The sequence below is a fragment of the Ambystoma mexicanum genome, chromosome 1p (genome assembly GCF_040938575.1).
Source record: "Ambystoma mexicanum isolate Mex_15411 chromosome 1p, UKY_AmexF1_1, whole genome shotgun sequence".
Taxonomy (NCBI): domain Eukaryota; kingdom Metazoa; phylum Chordata; class Amphibia; order Caudata; family Ambystomatidae; genus Ambystoma; species Ambystoma mexicanum.
In genome coordinates, this window is record NC_090921.1 from 536,556,721 (window position 1) to 536,572,716 (window position 15,996).

Sequence of the window (15,996 nt, forward strand, 5' to 3'; positions counted from 1 at the left end):
GAGGGAGGAGGGGAAAGATCCGGTAACAAAAGAGTTGTTGCAGAAATCAGCAAGTTCATAGGCAAGAGAGCCAATATTGTCCTTAATGGTTCTGGAGGAGCAGGGGGAGACCTGTTCGGAGGAGACCTTCTTGGATCTGACAACTCTGCTGACCTCATCAGGTGTGATAGGAGAGAAGGTGGAGAGAAAGGCAGAGGAGGTTAGGAGGTCATAGGATGCAGGAGGATGTGTGAAGGGGGGACGCAAGGGTGCTCAGGATGTCCTGAGTGTTTGCTGTGAAGTGTGTGGCCTGTGCATTGCAGAGAGCCTGGGAGGGATGGGGTGAGGAGGAGACTGAGGAAGGGTTGGCTAGTTCCCTGCAGATTTTAAAGAGTTCATCTATGTTATTAGATGCACCAGAGATGGGAGCCCGGATGATGGCCCTCTTCTTGGAGCGGGTGGAGAGTCTGTATTGCCTTTGGAGTAGGCGACAGGCCCATTTGTCAGAGGGTGAGCCCGATAATGATAATGTCAAGGGTATTAGTAATGGCAAGAAGACGGTTACTGAGAGCAGAGTCCGACGTGGAGTCTGTAGTGGGGAGAGAGGGGAGATACAGGTAGATGCAAAGGCAGCAGCTGACACTCATTGCAACGGACGGATCTTTGTGAATGAGGTTGGCAGGGCTGGCGGAGGTGCGGTCAGAGGGCTGAGAGGACCCAGGTGAGAGGAGAGGAGGGAGTGGTCTGACCAGGAGAGTGGGGTGATCAGTGGGGAGGAGAGTGAAAGATCAGTGTGGATGAAGGCATCAAGAGTGTGTCCAGCCGAGTGGGTAGGTCCAGAAGGGAGAATGGAGAGCGAGGAGCAGAGATCACAGAAGAGAGTGGATGCTGTGATTGAAGAGTCAAGGTGGATCTTGAAATCTCCCACAAGAATGAGACTAGAGGTGGTAGTGAGAAGAGAGGAGGAGAAACCAGCACATACAGAGAGGAACAGGGTGAGAGAACCAAGTGGCCTGTGGATAGAGGCAAAGGTCAGGGAGGAGGTGGGAGAGATGACCAGCTTGCAAACCAGTTTCTTTAAAGAAGAGTAACGCTGGGTGGGTATGAGGGAGGAAGGGACCCACTCAGGGAAGATTAGAGCAACCCCACCTCCAGCACGGTTAGGACAGGGCTTGGAGATGCTCTTATAGCCATCAGGGAGAAGGGAGTTAGAAGCAGTTGCTGGCATTGAACCATGTCTCGTAAGAGCAAGGATATTGAGGTCAATGTCTTCAAGGTCGAGGCAGATGTCGGCAGAGTGTTTGATGGCAGAACGAGCATTTAGCATGGCTAGATGCAAGAGGTTTCCACCTTTGAATGTTTTCCGAGGACGGGTACAGGGTTGTGGTACACCAGTCAGAGGGGGGGGGGACAGAGAGAGTGGAAAAAGGAGTAGCAGGTGTGGGAAGGAGGTTAATGAGGGATGGCAGATGCCGATCAAAGGGCAGGAGGTTGGGTTGAGGACAGTGAACCAAGGTAGTGCCAGGGTGATAGACATTGATGATACACCTGGATGATGCAAAGCCCGCCAAGAGGACTGCCCATTTAGTGCCACCATTAATGGGGAGGATGTGAGAGGAGAGGTGAAATGAGGAGTCCATAGATCTGGAGAGGGGACAGAAAAGAGGATATCAGTGAAGATCTGTCCGGAAGTTCACAATAAGGGAGTCATATAACATCTTGTTAGGAACCAGCACATTTGTGAGCAGTGCCAACCTCTTGAGATTGCCTTTCCGAAGTAAGTGCAGAGAAAAAAAAGGATTTCCAAATAAATCGATGAGGAAGTTGCCGTACCATATTAACCTGTTACTGGGCTGCAATGAGTCATTTAATTCCCTTCCAAATAGTGACACAGGCAATGTATATCGCACTCACCAAACTCAATGTAACATTAGTTTGTAGAAGGTGCGCTAACCCGCTAAGCTACACCTGCCTATCAGCAGTTTCTCTGACCGATAGAGCCCAGGATCACAATGAAAATGTCTGTAGGGGTCCATGCTTCCTTCCTGGTGTCTATTTATTCCCCATCTTTTAGATCCTCAAATTGTGTCTGAGAAAGGGCCCTGCAGAGGCTCCCTAAAGTCCCCTGCTAACCCTAGCCCACCAGGCCGCTATAAGCCAAGGCTTTTTTTTCTAAAGCCTGAAGCTCTCACATATAAGCAAGAGCTTCGGGCTTTACAAAAAAAGCCTTGTACGTGCGAGCTTTAGGCTTTAGAAGAAAAGTCTTTCATTCTGTCGCTGACACCCCCGCCAGACACCCCTTTCATTAGAAATGCAGGGATCATCACCCTTGCACACCAGGTGAGAGGGTGATGATCGATGCAAAGAGGTGCCTGGCAGGGGGTCTGCGCCACAATTAAGAGGCAACACTTACCTGACTTGAATGCTGCTTGTTAGACCACTGCTCTTTTGCAAAATCGAGCCGGGCTGTTATGGGGCGTGATCTAATAGGCGGCATTCAGGTAAGGTGCAGCCTCTTAATTGTGGTGCCAGCCCCCTGCCAGGCCACACCCCCTTTTGGGGCCCCCCAAAGATCCCCAGCTCGATTTTGCAAACCACTTAACGCACTGGGGCAACGTCCGCAGTGATACGCGCCACCACGGCCTTCTGGCCTGACGCCGAATGTCTGTGTTTATACCAAGGGATGGTGTTTGATAATATGGAGAGTCCTTGCTGTTTTTCCAAGCCCCAGACAACGACTAAAAGTGAAAGCACCAGCCCCCTCATTGCTTGTGTAACCTTTAGGGCAGGGGGGCCTACTACAAACGTTTTGGACTGCAACTCCCAACATCGCTACCTGACATAGTTAATGCTGAGGAGCCAGGGGAATCATAGTCCAAATAACTGGAGATCCATAGATTTCAGACCCCATATCGTAGGGCGCGGCCTATCCCAAGGGATGGTCCCTGCGGCCTTAGGGCTGGTCTAGACCTAGGTGACAGTTTTCCACACAGTGATGGCCCCTTGTGCCCTTTGCAATGACCTGGCAGCCGGACCAGGTGATGGTATACCAGGCGTTCCACCCAAGCCCCTAGTACTGGTCTGAACCCGTGATCGTTTTTGAGGAGTCTGGCATGACTTCCCGAGTGGGGTCGTGGGGGAGAGGGGAGGTGAGGGGTCGCATGGCTTGTACTGAAGACATCAGCGTATGAACTGAACTACAGATGACCAGTAAAGCAAACAGGGCGGGCATAAAAACACCAGCAGGAACAAATAGGCAGACAAAAAACCTGCATCAATACAATTGCCGCATATGCACGAGGAAGCAGCGGCGATCTGAACCCGGGTGTTGTCCTGAGCTTTCTGGCCAAGGGCCCGGGGTCCTTAGAGCAGCTGATGAACACAGCCGTAAAAACCACACCGCACAGATCTTAAGCGAAGGGATTGGGAGGCTTAGGAAAGAAAGACTCGAGGAAAAGTCCCCTTCACCAGAGCAGCTCCAGACTCCAGTGAGAGCAGCGGTCGCCCCGCCCCGCCCCTCCAGCAGGACTGTTCTCTCTCTCTCTCTCTCTCTCTCTCTCTCTCTCTCTCTCTCCCTGACAGGCCCTGCAGCGCTTATCAGCAGAGCGTTTCCAGGGCCTGTGGCTGATGGGAGCTGCCTCTCCGAGGCCCAGACAACGAGGTCACGGTCGGGAGGCTCAAGGTCAGGGGGCCTGGGCGGGAAGCCTCCCCCGTGCAGTGTTAGACCAGTGAGACTGGGCTAGCAAACCTGCGTCCCCCTGACCCCACCCCGCTCCCACCGCCACTGAGAACCAGGTCCTGAGTGAGAAACAACCCAGACAACATGTAAGAGGAAATCAGGCCATATCCCGCGTCACTCTTCCCTGCCCTTGCCATCAGAGTGCATCTCACTCACTCACTAAGGGGCTCTGCGCCGCCATGTGTCGAAATGTGCATGTATTTCCTTCAGGAAAATTACAGGAAAAACAAATGCATACAAAACTTTTTGAGATTGATTTACAGAGCGGAGGAGCAGTGTGCTTAACAATGGGTGTGAGGATGTGGATATAAGAGCAGACGATGCAGGGGAGGCATGAGCCAGGGACAAGGACAGTAGTGCATGATATAGGAACGGGATAGTGGAAGACGCCTTAGCATGAAGCGGCGAGGGATATGTGCGGTGGGGTTGTCATAGAGAGTTAGGGGGAAAGGGGAACAGGGAGATGTGGGGTGTAAAGTGGTAAGGAGTGAGGATGATAGTAGGGAGCCAGGGGGAGAGTAGGGAGTGGGATGGGATGATAGGTAGGGTGTGGCGAGTTTGTATATAGTTTTGAAGATGATGAGAATGAGTGTATACTTTGCCCTCTGTCTCATAGGTTAGGGACGACGGGCTGGGGAGGTGGAGGTGAAGCAGGACAAGACGAAAAGTAAATGGAGAGCACAATGGAGGACTTTATCAAAAGAGGAAAAAGTACAGTTGGGAAGGCCATAGAGTAGACTGACACAGTAGTCACAACGAGAGAGTACTAAAGAGGAGATTGGGTGCTTAGCGGCGTTGAAGGGAAGATGTCTTATTTCTTGTCTGATGTTGAGGAAAATAAGTCTGGAGATTAAGTCTCGCCATCCCAGAAAAGGTAACCCCCACTTAGAGTCTTTAAATCATATCCTTATATACTCCAGGGATATAGCTCCCCCCCCCCCACCTGCCACCGACATACCCCCCAGCCAGGGAGAAACACATTGTCCTCTCTCTTCATACCTTTAGCTGTAATCCTCTTATTGCTTACCTAAGTCTACTTTTCTATGCTACTCGGTCTCTTATTGGGCTTGATCACATCAAGTGTCCATGTGCGTCTGAGAGCAGGGCTTCAGCCCAATGCTTGCAGGTTCAGGAGAAGCGCATCATAGATGGAGTGGGCAGGGTAGGGGACTGGGATGGGATGACATAACAAGCTGCAGGCAAGCTATGTATGTTATGCCACCTACACAGAGCATGCTCTGGTTTCACAAACACCATTGGGTACTCCAGGCTTTTAGCCATCAGCATTCTACAGTGAAGAGTGGGCCAAGCCCTAGCCACCTCCTGGGCCAGGGTAGCTTTGCCTATACTTCCAGAGTTTCTAGCTGGAGTCTAGGCGGCCCTGGTCATTGCTCCAAGGATGCCCTACTGGTCTAGGCTTGACAGGGCTTCGGTCAAATTTGGGAGTAGCCTGTATCCAGGACTTTTAACTCTTGCTTGTTGCACGCTAGGATTTCTGGGGCAGAAAATGACAGAGGTTCTCAGAATGTGTATCCATTCTGCAATTGTCCCACTTCCTTATTCAATAGCCTTTCACTCAGTGTCCATTTCCTTTCTCCCGTAAATGTGACCCATTGTAATCACTCAGCTGTTTCAGTTTGTTGATGGGGGATAATGGGAGCAGGCTCTTGTTCCATATCCAGGCCCACATGAAAGGAAGATTAAGTGCCCACTCAGCCAAAATGAGATTCCATCACCAACTGGATGAGATGGACCAGACCCCTATAGTGGTTTTTGTAAGCAGCCTTGGTTTTCCGATGGCGTTCTATGACTAGTCCTGCACACTGAAGAGGCCATCATATGAACGTGATATACAGTGGCAATGCTGACATCTACAGTGGTGGAGCTAGCATATTTTAGCACAGCTTCTTTAAAGTGGTGTACAGTGACAATATTGTCACGTATTGTGGGTGCAACATCAAAGTGTTTTAAACTATGAATGTTGGCATGTATTGTGAGTGAGCAGCATCATTAGAGTGATATACAGTGGCATTGCTGTCATATACTGTGGGCACAGAATCATGCTTGTGATGTACAATGGCAAATCTAGAATATGTTGTGGGAGCAGCTTAATGTACGTGATTTTCAGTGGATATCATGGCACATATTGTGGACACGGGCATCATGAAAGTGTTGTAAAATGATCTTGTGTACTATTGCGGAGTGTATTTACTTTTATTTATTTGTAATTCTTCAAGCGGCACACGCCCATGGGCCTCAGAGCGCAAACCAAAACAAAGGGACCGATAGATCAGAGGGGAAAAAGTCATGCATAAGGAAAGAAAAAAGAAACTAATCAGCAGGGTTAAAGAGAAGTGTTTTGATTTTGATGGCCTTTTTAAAGGCCGGGAGTGAGGGAGAAGATTTACAAGCCTGAGAGAGAAGATTCCATTCCTGGGGCGCAGAGACCTCCAAGCAGGTGCTTCTAAACATTTTTAGACGAAAGCGAGGTTGAAATAGAGAGTAAGCGTTATGAGAGCGCAAGGCTCTGATGGGTTGGGTACGAGAGATTCTTCTTTCCAAGTAGACAGGAGCTGCATCATTCTGGCATTTGTAGATCACAGAGAGAAACTTGTGTCTAATTCTCTGTCTAACTGGAAGCCAGTGTCACTTTTTTCTAAAAGTGGATGCATGGTCATTCTTGGTTAAACCATATATAGCCGTAACGGCCCCATTTTGTGTCGTTTGCAGGCGGGCAAGATTAGATTGCGAGGTGCCGATAAATAAACTATTACAATAATCAGGTCTCAAGTTGATTAGAGCCGTAGCCAAGAGGGACCTATTTCTGGTGCAGAGATGTGGCTTCATTTGGTAGAACTTGATGACGTATCCACAAGATGAGCGCACACTTGAGACGTTTTGTTTCCTGGAAAGTTCAGAATCCAAAATTACGCCAAGAGTTTTAACGGATTTCTACTGACACCCTGCCCAAACCCAAAAGCTGAGCGACTCATCATTTAGCCTACCCCCCATATGCATGTGTGCATATCGTGCAAGGTCTGGTAAGATGGCTTTCATGGCTCCGGCTGGTTTTCTTAAGTCATGCCAGCAAAAAAGTACTTCATCCCCTCACCTCGCCATTAGGGATACTGGCACCGCTCCCATGCACGCAGAGCATGGCCAGAGGCGCGTTCAGGGGAAGAGACGTTCACACTTTGCTCCGTCATTCTGCACATCGATTAAAAGGTACAAGACGGGCCTGTTCATGTATAAACTTCGTGTATGGCCAAAAACAGCCCTCTCCTCGGGAGGCCTCGTGTGTCCCATTCACAGTCATGGTCTGGTCAGCAGATACTGGTTTTAAAGGTCGACATGAGCCGAGTTCAACCCTTATGGTTGAGCTGTGTCTAGGGACAGACCACATTAGAGGAAAGCAAGGCCTCTGATGTGTTCCCTACATCCCTGCTGAAGAAATGGGTGCAGAGACCTGTCCCCGTATTCCACAGTTCCCCTGCAGCTGCTTTTTAGCTCCATGGCCACCTAACCATCACCAGCCCCAAACTTAGGAAAGTCACAATAATCGAGTTTTTACACGCCTTAAACCGCCTAGGCATTGCCCATGTGCCCACCGCGTCTTGATGTGGGGACTGGCGAGCGCCCAGCATGGATGCGATGGAAGCAGTAACTTTGCGATTTATGATGGGGGAATCTATTATCTCAAGGCCCAGAAGGCAAAGTGAAAACCAGAACTGGAGCAGCAGGCCCAGAATGGGATGAGCCAAGATTTCCTCAGTGCACTTCTAGCACACACTGGGAGGAGGCAGATGACCTTCTCCATGGCCCAATCTGCAAAGACTCTGCAGCATTGTAGACTGTTTGCAGTGAGTGTAGTGCAGCTAATACTGGGGTGTCCTGGCAAACAAAACACCGGAATAACTCAAGCCAAAGTTATTACACAAAGGATACGTCCTGGAATCCGTGTGGATATTTTCACACCCGCACCTTATAGCTAATCCTAACGGAGATGAGCCTCCCAGAAGGCCCACGCCTCGAACAACCCCTCCATTGGTAATAATAACTGACTAGTAAGCCAGTCCGGCCCTGAGAGCCATTTCATGTTTTCAGGCTAACCACTATGTACAGTCAATACAATTGAGTTACATGGGTGTCTGGATTCTGTCCCCCCCCCAACATATTTCAACACAACACGGGCAGAATCTGTTTTGTTAAAACAATTTAAACCTATAGCTTGAGTCCTTAGCTCTGGCTAAATGTCCCTACTGTGGAAAGGAATCTGTTCCCGGTTGTATCCAGGGAACAGCCAAAGGGGGACTTTCCCTATCCTGGTTCACTACTTTCCTACAATTTCTAAAAAGAAGTGCACGCCCTTGGGAGTCAACACATATATTTATGTTGCTAACACTTGGTGTGACTTATATTAAAAATCACAACGATCGTTGGTCCAGAATTCCTTGGTCCCATTCCTGCTGCGTACTGTAAAAACAATGGATGATCTTAACCAAGCTCATTATTAATTCCTTATGAGGCAGGTGGCTCAGGTCACCCCCCCCAAGCCTATACTTGTCAACCGGTTTCAGCAGGGGAATATAGTTTGCCGCTTTCTTCAGGACTATAGATTATGCTTATTTTGGGCACTCTACTCATTAATACATGGACAGTAATGGCAATTCTCTGTCCTTCGATTTTTTTGTCTGGATCCGGCGTGTTCCATTTTTAGATGGGACATCTCATCTGCATATCAGCTCCCGCTATCCGTTGTCTACTGTGGTAGAGCATCGGGTTGGTATTTCTGTTGTTCTTCCCAGGAGTTCTGGTCTTGTCACCTTGACTGTGTCAGTGCGCGGTATTCACGTCTTTTTCTTGTTTATTTTTTTTCACAGATCTTGTATGTCGGGGCTGTAATGCCTAGGACTTCATGTTCACACCACTCTCCAGTCCAGTTTTGTTTACTTTTTCTGTTGACCACTATGTACATAAGAGCCAAAACCCAAGGCAACCAGGCGCATGGAGGGGGTATAGTAAAGTCAACATGTGGTTTTATTTCATCATAACGTAAGAATGTTCCGATTGTGCAGTTTGTAAAGAACATCAGGGCTGAAGTAGCCTACATACATGTAGGTACACTTCTTAGGGGCCTTTAGCGTGTGGGCCCCCACCTAGGCATGTGCAGCAGGTAGTGCTGCATAACCTATCTTGCATGACTCTAGAGCCAGCACAGGGGGTTTCTTTGTTCATTGCCCACCTTCCTGTCCTTCACTGTGTACAAAGCTTCTGTTTATCATGGGGAGCGGGGGAGGTGACTTAAGCGCATGTCTTAGACTGGCACTAGTCTCCACCCAGGCATTCCAACCCACCCCTTCAATCTTCTGGGGTTCAAGCAGTGACTTCTATTAAATTGAATAATAGCACCTTTTATAGCAGTGCTCAGAGCGCGAGAAATCTGTCATGAAGCGCTATATAAAATGTGCTACTATTTAGATTCACTGTATTTGGATAGATCTTGTGTCGCTACCCTGAAAATGGAGTGGATTTGGCTCGCGTGTAGCGGCGCATTATAAATGACATATCATATGATCATATGATATTGTATCTTGAGGGTCGGTCTGGGAAACCCCGAACCTGATTCCTCAGGTAGAGGCGAGCGGTGCTAAGTATGCCTCTATTCTGAGCCCGCCTCCATCGTTCTGTGCTCCACATCACGCAACGCCCCCGCAAACTCAGGCAGCGGTAGCCTTCTCCTCGTGTAACCTTTGCACGGCGGCTGCTCCAGCCTCTGGTATCTCTTGACTAAAATGCTGCTGTTTTAGCACCGACCAATATCTTGGGGGACCTAGCCAACACCCCCTCCAATCATGTGGCATTTATGTTTGCTGTGGTTTCTTCACAAATGAAAAAGTAGCTGTGGTTGGATCCCTGGTGATAATGGCGCTGGATCTGACTGTTGTCATCAAAACATGACTGACTAATGAGATAAGCGCAGGGATCTGACGTTTCCTACAAGCTCCAACCTTCTTTACAAATACACCAACACAAGACCCCCAGATGTGTCCTTTCTTATTAGTTGACACTTTCCCTAGATCACATATGAATCCTGGTGTTTTCAATAGTGCCGCTACCACGGGGGATCCAGTACTTATCATCATTAAGAAGACCCACATGGTTATGTTCAAGTTGTGCCGTTGGAAGGATGGAGGCCTGAGACGGTCAGGAGGAGACGCGCGTCTTGCTTGTAGAGCTGTCCGCATCAGATGCGAGGCACCCTCCATCATTTCTGTTCAGGGGGTGCTTTGCGCCTGAAACCAACACGAGTAGGGGCTTCACATTGGGGCAAAGACATGTCTGTGTGTTTGCATCCGTGGAAATAGACTGGTGCCTGTCCGCCAGTTCTTGCTCGTTTTTCAGGGAGCAAGCGATAAAGCCTATACAACTTTAAAAGGTTAAGAGTAATTGGAAAAAGGGAGACCGGTTGCAGGCACTTGCCCACATTTTATTTTTAGGACAAAAAACATGCAAACATGCGGATACTTTTAAACAAATGCATCAAGATAAACGCATTGAATCAGCAAAACGTAATTAGACTTTGCTTAGGCTAGTCTCCCCCACCCATGCCTCTGCTGCCTCCAGGCGCTTTGACACTTCCTGACATGCTCTGGTCAGCCCAAGGTCACCAGTGTGGGAGTGGGGATAGTCTTAGAATTCAACCAGTTTTGTATTATGGGGGTGTTCCCCTTATGTCCCCCCTCACCACCCCACTGCCTAACTTCACTTTCCTCCTACCCATACATACACATTTACATAAACATACCCATGAAATAACTGGCTGTTCTTTTCCCCCTCTCCTCCTTTCTTTCTCGTTCTTCATTTGCTTCTTACCCCTTTTTTGTCCCATGTATTTGTATATTTGTTATTCCGGGACAGCTCCCTCTCATCTATCTATGGCGGTCTCTTCACAGCATAACTAACAATGCAAATATATACTACTGTAAACAATACCATGCAGAAACCCATCCAGGTGCTATTCCCTGACTGTGCCTGGTCTATGCAAGCCTGCAGATCAAGCTCTTTGCTCATCTGCACCTGTGTCCAGACCATACACATCTCCTACCTGTCCAAGCCCTGTGCCGACATCTGCCTGCTCCTGCCCTATGCAAACCTGCAGCCTAGGCGCTGTACCGAACCACGCACTTGCCTGTTCTATACCAACCCGCAGTGTATTCCCTGTGCTTCCTTCTGCCTGTTTCTGTTTCAACCCAAGCCATCTGCTAATCTGTGCATGGTCTTTGCAAACTGAGTTACAACCCAAGCCATGTGTACCTGTTCAATACAAACATGCTAAGCCCTGTGTGTACTGCTGCGTGCATCTGGTCTGTTCAAACTAGCACCTTAAGCGATGTGCTAATCTCTGTCTGTGTTTGGTCCATACAAGCCTGGTTGACAGCTCAGGGGCAACATGCCCAACTTCGGAACAAGATGATGCAGTGCTACAAAGGTTTCATTCCCCGTTTCTTTGCTTAGGAGAAGGGGGAGACCAGCTTTAAATACAATACTTATCACCAAAAATCCAATAATACTGTGTCTAGCCTGTACAAACCTGAAGCCTAAACTGTGTGTTAATCTGTGCCTGGTTTTTGTAAACCTGAGAACTAAGCTCTGTGTAAATCTGGGCCTGGTCTGGACAACCCTGCAACCTAAACCCAGTGCTAAACTCTGCCTTTGTCTGGTCATTGACAACCCACAACACAAGCCACATGATCATTCATCTGTGTCAGTTTCTGAACTATACAAACCTGAAACTGTGCCTGTTTCAGCTGTGGCTGTTTCGGGTCTGAACAAATATGCAACCCCAAATCCTGTGTCAATCTCTTCCTGTTTAGGGTCTATTAAAGCCTGCAACCACCACCCTATCTGGCAGTCTGTGCCTGTGTCCGATCTGGCAAAACCTGCAAGCCAACCTCCCTGTGTTTATCGTTGTCTGTTATTGGTCTTGCATAGTTACCATTCAAGGCCCGTGCTAACCTCAGTCTAATTTTCCCTAATCCATATGAGGACCGGATATCATGACACCACCCACAAGGTGGAAAAGCACTTAGACGTGGTTGCCTGGCAACATGTATCCTCCACAAAACACTAAATAAATAAACCATTCTCCATTCCAAGGACTCAGTTATGAGACGCATTGGTGGCAATCCTGGGATATCCAAAAATTTTAAAAAAATGGAATTTGAATTCAAATTCCAAATCACATTATCCAAAATGTTCTGAATTGTATGAATATGTGTGTGTTCCCAACGAATGACTACCATTCCCCAAATGCAGAGTCAATCTTTTCATAAACTAGATGGCAACTGGAATGTTTCTATAAAAATAAAGAATAAAGTAACATAGGCATCGCTCTCTCTTTTAATTTAGGGTGGGGATGGCATCTCTGCTCTTACTAGCTTTTGACTCTATACATTCATCTCTTCCTTCACATATGCACTGCAATATAAACCAGGAACTTGTTTTCATGTTCACATATCAATGATACTCATTGTGCATGTTGCAAAAGAAAAGTTCATTCTGGGTGAAATGTATTATGCATGCGAGATAACCGCTTGGCATGTCCCTAATCACCCAAAAGTCTATCTTCCAGATTCCTTCCCATCACAGCAGGGCTGAGATACCTCTAGCCCTGCAGCCCTTGACTCCGCAAGAGATGGCAAGGAGGAACCAGAAGCGCCGCCTAAAAGAAGGCACCTCGCCCGACGCTTCCAAGAAATGCCTGTGCTCTTTCCCCTGCTTCTTACACATAACAATGGAATCCTGAATCGTTTGATCGAGGTCCACGGATCACACGCGCTGGCACAACACAGGTAGTAATGTACAGAACGTTCCAATCTGAAAACTGTGCGACAAGCTCCCTATTTCCCAGTTTGTGGAAGAACCGGTTCCCCTTGCTTCAGACTGTGTGGAAGAGTCAACTTGAGGATGGAAAACAAATATTAAATAAGGGGGAGGGGTACTATTATGGGCACAATCAGACACTTCTCATCTGCCCACTAATCAAGGAATCTGCCAGTCACTGTGAACATCACATTATTTCAACAGGCCCCTCCCACTTACCCATGCACTAGACAATTGTCGCGCGGCACTGGGTGACATTAACCAATAGTGGCACAGATCAGCTTGCCTCAGCTCAAAGCGACCCAGGATATCCTTGCATGCAGGACAACGTCAGTGACATCATTTAATTTTGACAGGTTTGGCGAACTCAGCACAAGGTAGGGCATTACCTTGATGTCACATTTTCTGGAGAACCAATGAAGCGCAGTCATGGTGTGATCCTGAGAATGCACAGTGAAGGAGGTGACTCAGGTCACACGGTGAAGGGGTAATGACAGAGTATACGTTTACCACATGGCCTAGGAGTGGTCTAACATGTCCTGGTGCAGGAAAAAGATTGTTCGGAATGCTCAAGAGGGTGGAGAGCGAGAAGACATGGCTCTAGGGCCGGGAGAGTCTGAGGTCAATTGTTAGTGCAGTGGTTTTAGGGTCATATCATGAAATATTAACCGTCCATTATATCACATGAGACATGATCAACATTAGGGTGATGCAGTCGCATGGACTCGGATTATAAAGAGGTGACTAAGCCGCCACACAGACTGCAATGTGAAAGGACCCAAGGCTAATTTTGTAGGGTCGACAACTGGAGTCTAACATGAGATGGTCAAGGGGTGCAGTCTGGGGTCCAAGAGAATGGATGGTGTCTGGCTTATGTCAAAGGTGTGTACTGTGGCATGATTTTTACGTTATGGGGTGTCTATTCATATATGACACAATTGGGATCAAATGGCAGTAATGTTTCAAAAAAATGTAGATTCTGGATTGGAATTATCCAGCTCTTGATTCTGATATCATGTAACCTCTGAGCTGGCTAATAGTGCAAGGCCATAGTGGAGGGACCCAGGGCGTGACTCATAAATCATGTAACCTCTGAGCTGGCTAATAGTGCAAGGCCATAGTGGAGGGACACAGGGCGTGACTCATACATCATGTAACCTCTGAGCTGGCTAATAGTGCAAGGCCATAGTGGAGGGACACAGGGCGTGACTCATACATCATGTAACCTCTGAGCTGTCTAAGAGTGCAAGGCCATAGTGGAGGGATCCAGGGCGTGACTCATACATCATGTAACCTCTGAGCTGGCTAATAGTGCAAGGCCAAAGCGGAGGGACCCAGGGCGTGACTCATACATCATGTAACCTCTGAGCTGGCTATGAGTGCAAGGCCAAAGCGGAGGGACCCAGGGCGTGGCTCATACATCATGTAACCTCTGAGCTGGCTAATAGTGCAAGGCCATAGCGGAGGGACCCAGGGCGTGACTCATACATCATGTAACCTCTGAGCTGGCTAATAGTGCAAGGCCATAGCGGAGGGACCCAGGGCGTGACTCATACATCATGTAACCTCTGAGCTGGCTAATAGTGCAAGGCCATAGCGGAGGGACCCAGGGCGTGACTCATACATCATGTAACCTCTGAGCTGGCTAAGAGTGCAAAGCCATAGCGGAGGAATCCAGGGCGTGACTCATACATCATGTAACCTCTGAGCTGGCTAAGAGTGCAAGGCCATAGCGGAGGGACCCAGGGCGTGACTCATACATCATGTAACCTCTGAGCTGGCTAAGAGTGCAAGGCCATAGCGGAGGGACCCAGGGCGTGACTCATACATCATGTAACCTCTGAGCTGGCTAAGAGTGCAAGGCCATAGCGGAGGGACCCAGGGCGTGACTCATACATCATGTAACCTCTGAGCTGGCTAAGAGTGCAAGGCCATAGCGGAGGGACCCAGGGCGTGACTCATACATCATGTAACCTCTGAGCTGGCTAAGAGTGCAAGGCCATAGCGGAGGGCCCAGGGCGTGACTCATACATCATGTAACCTCTGAGCTGGCTAATAGTGCAAGGCCATAGCGGAGGGACACAGGGCGTGACTCATACATCATGTAGCCTCTGAGCTGGCTAATAGTGCAAGGCCATAGCGGAGGGACCCAGGGCGTGACTCATACATCATGTAGCCTCTGAGCTGGCTAATAGTGCAAGGCCATAGCGGAGCGACACAGGGCGTGACTCATACATCATGTAACCTCTGAGCTGGCTAAGAGTGCAAGGCCATAGTGGAGGGACCCAGGGCGTGACTCATACATCATGTAACCTCTGAGCTGGCTAAGAGTGCAAGGCCATAGCGGAGGGACCCAGGGCGCGACTCATACATCATGTAACCTCTGAGCTGGCTAAGAGTGCAAGGCCATAGCGGAGGGACCCAGGGCGCGACTCATACATCATGTAACCTCTGAGCTGGCTAAGAGTGCAAGGCCATAGCGGAGGGACCCAGGGCGTGACTCATACATCATGTAACCTCTGAGCTGGCTAAGAGTGCAAGGCCATAGCGGAGGGACCCAGGGCGTGACTCATACATCATGTAACCTCTGAGCTGGCTAAGAGTGCAAGGCCATAGCGGAGGGACCCAGGGCGTGACTCATACATCATGTAACCTCTGAGCTGGCTAAGAGTGCAAGGCCATAGCGGAGGGACCCAGGGCGTGACTCATACATCATGTAACCTCTGATCTGGCTAAGAGTGCAAGGCCATAGCGACATGAGCTGGCTAAGAGTGCAAGGCCATAGCGGAGGGACCCAGGGCACGACTCATACATCATGTAACCTCTGAGCTGGCTAAGAGTGCAAGGCTATAGCGGAGGGACCCAGGGCGTGACTTCTTAATCATGTAACCTCTGATCTGGCTAAGCGTGCGGGGCCATAGTGGAGGGACCCAGGGCGTGACTCCTAAATCATGTAACCTCTGAGCTGGCTAAGAGTGCAAGGCCATAGCGGAGGGACCCAGGGCGTGACTCCTTAATTATGTAACCTCTGAGCTGGCTAAGAGGGCAAGGCCATAGCGGAGGGACCCAGGGCGTGACTCCTTAATTATGTAACCTCTGAGCTGGCTAAGAGTGCAAGGCCATAGCGGAGGGACCCAGGGCGTGACTCCTTAATCATGTAACCTCTGATCTGGCTAAGAGTGCAAGGCCATAGCGGAGGGACCCAGGGCGTGACTCATAAATCATGTAACCTCTGAGCTGGCTAAGAGGGCAAGGCCATAGCGGAGGGACCCAGGGCGTGACTCATACATCATGTAACCTCTGAGCTGGCTAAGAGTGCAAGGCCATAGCGGAGGGACCCAGGGCGTGACTCCTTAATCATGTAACCTCTGAGCTGGCTAAGAGTGCAAGGCCAT

At 49.0% G+C, this 15,996-nt stretch overlaps 1 protein-coding gene across 7 annotated transcripts in view; it reads right to left on the reverse strand.

The window, feature by feature from the left end:
• Window positions 1-15,996, reverse strand: part of NFIC (nuclear factor I C) — an 829,310-nt gene that overhangs the window by 389,601 nt on the left and 423,713 nt on the right. The gene's annotated exons all lie outside the window — the stretch shown is intronic.